Consider the following 10,402-nt stretch of genomic DNA (forward strand, 5'->3'; position numbering starts at 1 on the left):
AGAAAAGTTTCAAAACAGATTATTTAGGCACCATTTTGTAACCTTTTTTTTTTTTTTTTTTTTTTTTTTTAAATGATATTACTTGTACCTCCAAATTTCTTCCTTTGTTATCTACTTCTCACCAATGATTTAAAAACCGAAGCCAAATTTTGAGAATTAAAAAAAAAGTAACTTTCAAAAGTTGTTTTTGTTTTTTGAATTTTGCTAAGAATTCAACCATCGTACTTGAATATGAAAATCATGATAAGAAATATAAATGGAATAAACTTAATTTTCAAAAGTAAAAATAAAAAACTAAATGGTTACCAAACGGGGTCTTAAAGTTCAAAAAACTGTATCAAATATCCTGAATTTATGAACTCAACTATACAACCAAAATACAATCATATTAACTGGGATAAAATAAATCTATACCCTAGACGTAGGTATAAAAACTCTACACATCATATATAATTCACTGCAAACAACCCTTTTTGGTTTTCTTTGTGAATTTCAGTTTCAATTCTAAAAATACACCGATCATTGAATGTCATGTCACATCAATTCTTTGAAACAATTAAACTACCAGTTCATGCAGTTCGGTCTGCACCGTGCATAATAAATAACAATTTGGAAGTTTTTAAAAGAAATTAGAAGAAAGGGGAATTTCCGTTATCTTTTTTTCATTTTTTAATTTAATTTCATTCCTTTAAAATTTAAACTAATTATTTTTAGTATTGAAATGACATAATATTTTTTAAACAGACATTTTTATTCATAATTTTTTTAAAAAAATATTTATACTTTTAGTCATTCAATTTTATTCTCTAAGTTTTGAAATGTACAATTTTATCCTTAAGATTTCAATCGATTTAGTCTTTAAGTTTCAATATTTACACTTTTAATCTCGATTTTTCACTAATATTCACTTTTAATCTTTGACATTGTTAAATGAGAAATTTTGGACCAATCACAAGTCACCACGTCGTTTGGTAAATTAACGATGAATTTCTAAATCATTGACTTTGAGTCCAATTAGAAGTTGACACATGTCCCGAATTGAATTGAAGACAAGTTTCGATGTATGAAATTAAATTGGTCTAATTTGATATTACTATTTGGGCTTAAAGTCCAAACTACAAAAAAAAAATTGAATTGGACCCAAATTTTAGATCAGGCCCAAAACCAACTAATTGGGCCCAAGGGTCAGGCCTATGGACCAACCAAGCCCACGAAGCCCACCTGAGAACTCTATAAATAGAGAAGTTCTCTTTAAGAGCACATTTTCTACACTCAGAAGACTCAGAGAGAATTCATTAACAAGCAGAGGACTTTCAAGACTCCTAAAGCTGCACTCCTATAAGGCAGAACAAGACTTCTATTTCAAGATTCCAAGACTCCTGCAGCTGCACTCTTATAAGGCAGAAGACCTTTGTAGATACAAGTACTCTTTCAAGACTTCTACTTCAAGCTTCCAAGACTCCTGAAACTGCACTCCTATAAGGCAGAAGACTTTTGAAGATACAAATACTATTCCAAGACTTCTACTTCAAGTTTCCAAGACTCCTGAAACTGCACTCCGATAAGGCAGAAGACCTTTGAAGATATAAATACTCTTCCAAGACTTCTACTTCAAACTTCCAAGACTCCTGAAACTGCACTCCTATAAGGCATAAGACTTTTGAAGATACAAATACTTTTCCAAGACTTCTACTTCAAGCTTCCAAGACTCCTGAGGCTGCACTCCTNTCCAAGACTTCTGAGGCTGCACTCCTATAAGGCAGAAGACCTTTGAAGACACAAATACTCTTCCAAGACTTCTACTTCAAGCTTCCAAGACTCCTAAAGTTGTACTCTTATAAGGCAGAAGACCTTTGAAGAAACAAATACTCTTCCAAGACTTTTATTTCAAGCTTGCAAGACTCCTGAAGCTGCACTCCTATTAAGGCAGAAGACCTTTGAAGACACAAATACTCTTCTAAGACTTCTACTTCAAGCTTCCAAGACTCTTGAAGCTGCACTCCTATAAAGCAGAAGACCTTTGAAGACACAAATAGTCTTCCAAGACTTCTACTTCAAGCTTTCAAAACTCTTGAAGCTGCACTCCTATAAGGCAGAAGACCTTTGAAGATACAAATATTCTTCTAAGACTTCTACTTCAAGCTTCCAAGACTCCTGAAGCTGCAATCCTATAAGGTAGAAGACCTTTGAAGACACAAATACTCTTCCAAGACTTCTACTCCATGCTTCCAAGACTTTTACTTCAAGAACGTTCGGTGCTTTCCTTCTCCAAGTCAAGCATATTCACCCAACTTAGAGAGAATCAGAGGATCAAGTATTAGAGATCGAACCACATCGCATCAAATCAACTCCAACATCAACACCAACTCAAGTTCAACTCCATGAAACACGTTTCTCCGAAAACCTCGTGTGAATAGACATAAATGTCAATAAATTAATTTAAAATAATTATATATGAAGTTAAATTTTAAAATTAATTTCAATAGAGATGAAAAATATAACTTAAAAATAATTATGTTATATTTATTTCAAATGAAAAAATTGAAGTTAAAAGTGTGAATCTTGAAACCTAGAGATCATAATTTCTATAACGTAAGACAACATTGTTAATATTTGTGTAAATGTCGATGTGAGAGCAAAAATTTATAAAAAAAATGAAAAAATAATTACAAATTAATATCAATTATTGGTAATTAATTACAAAATTAAACGACATGAAGTATTTGTATACAAAAAAAATTGTAAATTGTTAATTATAAAAAGAACATGTTTATACCAATAAGATGACCTTGGACTTGGAGCATCTAATCCAAAATCTTGATTATTCTTATGGAAATTATAGTCTAGAATCTTAACTTCAATTTTCACTCATTTCCCATCTTTAGTACTGATGCCTATCAATTCATTTAGAATAAGTATAATTAATTTTAAGTTATATTTTCCATCACCATTGAAATTAGTTATTTTAAAATTGATTTATTGACATTTATGTTAAAGATTGAAAATGAATATTTAGTGGAAAAATGAAGTAAAATTGAAGAAAAAAAAATGAGAGGAGGCAGTCCACAAAAGGACAAAAAATCAACCCCATTTCCCTTTTTTTTTTTTTCCAAACTACCCCTTTCTTCTAATTTCTTTTAAAAACTTTCCTACCTTTCCAATTAACCCATAAATGCAATTTTAGAAATTTGTAGAACCATTATATTGTCAAAAGAACCATGAAAGCTTTCTTATTCATCTCCTTTTTCATTCAAGCTTTCTTATTCATAAGTCGATCGACATATCAACATTATCCAAAAGCAGCCATGGCAAGAACCTTCGTTTCTATCGTTTTTTTCATATCTTCCATTATTTATGTTATTAAGTTCTCTCGATATTACCACAAAAGAAAGCCCTCAGTCAAGCGGCTGCCACCAGGCCCAAAGCCATGGCCTTTCGTCGGCTGCCTTCTAGCAATGTTGAGCAACAAAAACTCACCAACACACCAATGGATTCATGCAATAATGAAGCAATTCAACACTAACACTGAAATTGCCTGCATCCGTCTCAGACCAAATACCATCACAATCCCTGTGGCACCTCCGAAACTCGCTCTTGAATTTTTAAAGACACACGATTCTGTCTTCACATCATGACCATCTTCCATGATGGCCGAGATATTGAGCCGCAGATATCTTTGTACAGGTGTTACACCATGGGAGATCAATGGAAGAAGATGAGAAGGATACTCGTTTCTCAAGTACTCAATCCTTTGACCCTCCATCGAATGCTTGGTCAAAGAACAAAGGAAGTTGATACTCTTCTACACTACATTTTCAGCCTCACTAGAAAATGTGAAATGGTCAACATAAGAAGCATTACACGACATTATTGTGGTAACATCATTAGAAGAATGATGTTTAATAAAAGATACTATGGAAAAGGGAGGGAAGATGGGGGACAATCTTTTGAAGAAGAGAACCATAATCAAGCATTGTTTGCAATTTTAACGCATCTTAATGCATTTTCTATCTCAGAATTTATGCCTTGTTTGAAGCCATTTGATCTCGATGGACATGAGAAGATAGTAAAAAGGGCTTTGAAAGTCATAAGAGATCTTGTCGAACCCATTATAGACCAAAGAGTGCAAGAATGGAGAGATGGGAAGAAGAAGGAGGTCGGGGACATTCTTGATATCCTTATCTCACTCAAAAATGAGAATGGTAAATCGTTGTTATCAACCGAAGAGATTAAGGCTCAAGTCACGGTAATGCATGACACTTTCTTCATCATATTTTTCTAGACATTCCGCACAAAAAAGAAACCTCACATTCTTTGTGATTTATATGTGTTACATTACTTCTCTTATTATAAGCCATTGAATTTTAGATAGAATCTCATGTTTATCTAATATGGTATATCAAAGAGACACCATCTTAAGGAGGGTATCTTGATTATCCCACTGTCAGAAAGATGAGAGACTTTACAACCTTTATAAAATAAATGTATTAGCTTATTTGTTACTAATTGGTTTTGAGATGAAACCTCATGTTTAATTTATACATGTCACATGCATGCATAACCAAAGTATTTTCTTATGTTAGTGAAATTACCTTTTCCCTATTGTATATGACAGGACTTGCAACTTGCAACCATAGACAATCCTTCAAACACTGTGGAATGGGCAATGACAGAGTTAATTAATCAACTAAAAATTCTCCAAAAAGCTGTTGAAGAGTTGGACCAAGTGGTTGGAAGAAATAGGTTGGTTCAAGAATCTGATATACCTAATCTCAAGTATCTCACCGCTTGTATTAGAGAATCTTTTCGACTCCATCCAATTTCACCCTTCAATGTTCCTCATGTTTCCAACTATGATATTGTTGTGGCTGGCTACTTCATCCCTAAAGGTAGTCAAGTTTTGTTATCTCGTTTGGGTCTCGGCCAAAACCCAAGGATTTGGGAGGATCCAATGAGATTTGATCCAGAACGTCATCTAAAAGATGGGACAATTGAATTGGGAATTTCAGAGCCTAGTTTGCGATTCATCACCTTCACTAGAGGGAGGAGAGGATGCATTGGTAGATCACTTGGCACTAACATAACCATGATGCTATTTGCTAGACTTCTACAAGGATTTTCATGGAGCTTAATTCTAGGAATCACACAGATAGATTTCTCTAAAACCGATGAACTCTCGCTTTCGAAGCCATTACCTCTGCATGCAGAGCCTCGTTTATCCCATAATATGTATCCAACTTATTGATAATGAACAATAAATTGCTAACTTAGATAATATGTCTACAAAACAAAAGCAGGTAGCTGTGGATTGCTTCCACTTTCTACATATGCTTCTATGCGTTCGTCTATGTACTATCCTTATGGCAAATGTGTTATGCCATGTATTTCATTGTATATTACATGTTGTTGGAGCAATATAGCAATAAATAATTTAATTCTTCTTAGTTGATTCCGAATTAGCCTTTATTTTTTAAGGTGATAACACGAGTCATTCGTATTTCCTTCTTTAATCTCTTCTTTACGTCTTCTGTAATATGAGATTACAAACTTCTACTTCGTTGAAAATTCTTCATTTTGATTTGAATTGCAAATTTTCTCCTCGAAATTTGTTAAAGTGATTGAACCGTTCTCAAATTTTTTTATTGTTTCTTCTTGACATTTCGATTTGGATTTTCGATCATTCTTCTCGTTGATTGTGGTTTTGTTCTTGATCATAGATTGTTTGATTAGTGATGGAAGCATCAATGCCAGACTTTTGTCAATGATAATACAAACATGTCAATTATGTGTTTTTAATAATATGCTTCTATCAATAATAGAAATCTATTGGAGATGGAAGTAGAAGTGATAAACTTCTGTCAATGATAAAAATATTAGTAATATTCTTCAATCAATTATAGAAATATAAGGGTTATTTTGGGGTCCGTAATGGAATAGGTTTGGATTGTAGTGTAATCCAAAATCCATGTTTGTATTAAGCATTTTGGGCTCAATTTGTAATATTCTGACAGTTTTTAACCCAATCCTCTTTCCCATTGTTTTTATGTTTCACGATTCCATCTTCGTTCTACCCTCGATTCTTGATACATTCCAACTTTATTCTGATTCTCAATAATCTCGATTACATTTCAGCCTCCCAAATAGCCTCTCGGTGAATAAAAGGTAATTGTGTTTTATTTATGCCATGTTTCTTTGATACCAACTAAATCTTTGGAAATTGCCAAAAATAGGATTATCTTTAGGAGTGTAAAGGCTTTTAGGATGGATTTTTAAAAAGATGACTTTCAGGACAATTTAAATATGAATTAACCATATTATCCTTAAATTAAAAAAAATAAAAAAAATAAAAAAATCTCATTTTATCCTCCTTTCCCCCAAATAACTTCACCTTAGTCTTCTTCTCCCACATTTTCTCTCCTTTTTCTCCAACTTCTTCTCTCTAACTTCTCTTCCCTCAAATTCTATTGCCATGCCCTAGAATTTTTAACTATTCTTGAACATTCTCTCATCTTCAATATATTTTTGGCAAGTCTTTATGATTTTTTTTAATGTTATAGATTTTTTAATCCTCAACTCTTATTCTTATGTTGATGTTCGGTTGAGTTAGGTTAAAATTTTCTCCTCTTGGTGTAATGCAACTTCAAAACATGAAATGTATAACCTCAAATTAATTTTATTCTTGTTTTATGTGATTTAGGGTGGTTTTATACATGTTTTAGCAAGTTTTTTAGTTACCTTTTTTTAATCTTGCAAACCTCTCGCAACTTCCTATCTTCAAATGGCCAACCCCAAATCAATTCTATACTTCTTTCAGGTAATATAGAAAAGTTTTACACATGTTTTATGCAGTTTTTTAGCTACTTTTTTTTTATCTCACAAACATCTTGCAACTTCCTATCTTCAAAAATGCTCAACCCCAAATCAATTCTATACTTGTTTTAGGTGATTTATGGAGGTTTTACACATTTTTTATGGAGTTTTTTAGCTACTGTTTTTTATCTCACAACAATCTCACAACCATCACGCAACTTCCTATCTTCAAATGCTCAACCACAAATCAGTTATATACTTTTTTTAGGTGATTTAGGAATGTTTTACACATGTTTTATGGAGTTTTATAGGTACAGTTTTTTTTTTTTTTTTTTTTTTCCGAAACATCTTACAACCATCTCGCAACTTCCTATCTTCAAATGTTTAACCCCAAATGGATTCTATACATCTTTTAGGTGATTTATGAAGGTTTTACACATGTTTTATGGAGTTTTTTAGCTACTATTTTTAACTCGCAAACATCTTGCAAACATCTCGCAACGATCTCGCATCTTCTTATCTTCAAATGCTTAATCCCAAATCAATTATATACTTGTTTCAGGTGATTTTTGGAGATTTTACACATGTTTTATAGAGTTTTTTTAGCTATTGTTTTTTTTTTATCCCCACAACCATCTTGCAAACATCTCGTAGCTTTCAAACATAAAATGCCTAAGCTCAAATAAATCTTTTACTTGTTTTAGGTGATTTAGGTTGGTTTTATAGATGTTTTATCCTGCAACCATCTTGTAAAGATCTCGTAATGATCTCACAACTTCAAAACTTGAAATTTTTAACCAAAAATCAATTTTATACTTGGCATCAGTGATTTAGAAGCTATTTAGGTAGATTTTACACATGTTTTAGAACGTTCTTCGCTTTTTTTTTTTTTTTTTTTTTTCTCACAACTATCTTACAACCCAAATTTAATTTTTTTTCTTTTAAATTTTTGCAAGAAATAAGGACTTCTACATAATTTATGGATGTAGTAGCACTTAAAACATGCTATATGGATATGCTTAATTCGGGATTGTCCTAAGATTTTATGCATTTATTTTGCTATTTTCAAGGTATCAAGCACTTAAGATGTAAAATTGAGCATTTGGAGTCAAACAGGATTAATTTGGAGAAAATTAGAGGTAATTTGAGCATTTGGACTTCAGAGGAGGAGAAATGGCCAAAATTCCCCTGTGTGTAACGTACTTACCCTCTACCAAACATAACTCTATGCTGAAAGGCAGAAGCAGCTGATCATCCGAGCATAGTCACCGTTGTTTTACGCTCCAACTATAAGGATAGAATCCTGTAGTGGAAGCGTCTTATGTGAGATTGCCTTGCATCCCGCAGTCCGATTTTTAGATTAAACAAAATCGTTAATCTAAACAGAATGAATAAACACCTAAACTAGCATGCTATTGGGGAAAGCGTTGGAATGATTCTTATCTTTTTAGATTCCTGAATGTCACAGACAAGCCTCTCCAATGTTTCAACGAATGAATCTTCAAAGGGTCTTGATCATGAACAACTCCTTGAGGGATCTCGAACACTATTGTTAGGTCTTGAAAAGAACCATCATCTGTATGTCAATTCCCTCAATTCTACTTCAATTCTTTGCTTAAAATATTTATTTTATAGGTAAAATCCGATCCCGACATCAATGGAGTCATCATGAAGAATTTAAAACTAAATCGAGCCAAAATAAGCCAAAAGAATCACTTAAGAAGAAGATCAAAGCCAAATTACCATTCTACCCCTCAGGCAAAGCAAATCAACACATTTCAACAATACTTGGAGTGTTGCAACACTCCCAAAACAACATAGCTTAATGCTACCTCGATGCTATAAGACAAAATGCTACATTTTGCCGCAAAAGAGGACAGCGTCGCAACGCTTCGAAAAATGATGGAAAAATAAAAAGTATGCGCATCTGCGCTAGCCAGCGTCGAGCCCCCAAATTCACAAGATCGCAATGCTGTGACCCTCTTCAGTACAAAAACTCTAGTTTCAGACTTTAACTAAAGAAGAACTTCATTTTTTTATAGAGAAATTTCAATTTCGACGAACCATAAGAGCTATTCTTTGTAATTTTTTGAGAGATTTTGAAAAAATTACTTCACTCTTTGTATCAATCATGCAATTCTTAATGGAATTCTTCAAGAATTTGCATCTCCATGAATAGGTAAGTCTTTATCTTGGGGAGTTATGTAGATTAGCATTTTCTCGAGATTTTTCTTTGAATTTCTTCATGTAAATACTTGTTCTTGATTGTTCTTGCTGAGATTTTGAATAAATGGATTAAAAATGAATTGACAACTCAAATTTGATAAATTTTTGTATGCAAAATTACATGGTTTTATAACAATGTTGTAATTATGTTGCAAGAATGAGTAAGTCTGATAGAAAACGAACTTCTTTTCCTATTTTCTTGAAAGAATCTATTAATTCAGAACATTCATACCATCAATCTTGAATTTTCCGTCTTTTGATTTCAAGAATTTTCATAGTTAAGAAAACCCATGAATTTAGTGTAATTTAGGGATTAATTTGAAAGAATCTTATCAAAGAGTACTTATGAGCGGAAGTAAGATCGTTTCAAATTCATTGTGACAGAAACACCGCATTCACAAATAAACATATAAGTTATGCATTTAACAGCAAATTACGACATGCTTTTCAAACTTAAACAACAAAGGACCGAGAGACATACCTCTTGAAGAACTTTTCTTCTTAGATCTCTCGCTCTCGTCAAGGGATTGCACTTCTCACTGTTATTGTGCAAGCCAAACCAATCGTCCACCAAATCACATTGTCGTATACCACCGAAAAGTCTTTGACATGAAAAGGCAACAAAGGAGGACACATTTTCCCTTGTTATTGTTTTTCTTTTTTGTAGATTAAGTTGCATATTTTACAATCATGGATAAGTCATGGATGAAAATGAATAGAATGCCAGCTGAGTATGGTTTAGGGGTCGAGATGTTTATTAAAAATGGTCTACAACATTCAAATATACTGAATGTCATGAGTTGTTCATGTTTGAAGTGTGTAAATGCAAAGACTCTAAATGTGAACAGAATAAGAGATCACTTATTTTTTAATGATCTAGATCAAAGTTATCAGAAATGAATTTTTCACGGTGAATCATTACCGACTAAGAGAAACAATGAAAATGTGTTTACTAGTGAAAGAGACGAAGTTGATGACACAATTGGAATGTTTGACGCTGCATACAATAACTATTTTAGTGAAAAATCCGATAATTTTGAAGAATTATTAGATGATGCGAAGAAACCATTTACCCAAATTGTAAAACTTTTTCCAAAATATCTACATTGGTAAATTTATATCATTTGAAAGCTAAATTTGGATGAAGCGATAAGAGTTTCACTGAGTTGTTGGAATTAATTCATGACATATTACCTAGTCCTAATGAAATTCCAACGTCTACTTATGAAGCAAAAAATATGTTGGGTACTCTTGGAATGAAGTACGAGAAGATTTATGCATGTAAAAATGATTGTTGCTTGTTTAGAAAAGAACTGTCTAATGCAAATATATGCCCCATTTGTGGTACGTCAAGATGGAAGCTTCA

At 32.7% G+C, this 10,402-nt stretch overlaps 1 pseudogene; it reads left to right on the forward strand.

Annotated features, from left to right (window-relative positions):
• The first annotated feature begins 3,254 nt into the window (after positions 1 to 3,254).
• Positions 3,255 to 5,245, forward strand: LOC120072092 (annotated as a pseudogene).
• The last annotated feature ends 5,157 nt before the right edge of the window (positions 5,246 to 10,402 follow it).

This window comes from Benincasa hispida, chromosome 2, assembly GCF_009727055.1.
Source record: "Benincasa hispida cultivar B227 chromosome 2, ASM972705v1, whole genome shotgun sequence".
NCBI lineage: Eukaryota > Viridiplantae > Streptophyta > Magnoliopsida > Cucurbitales > Cucurbitaceae > Benincasa > Benincasa hispida.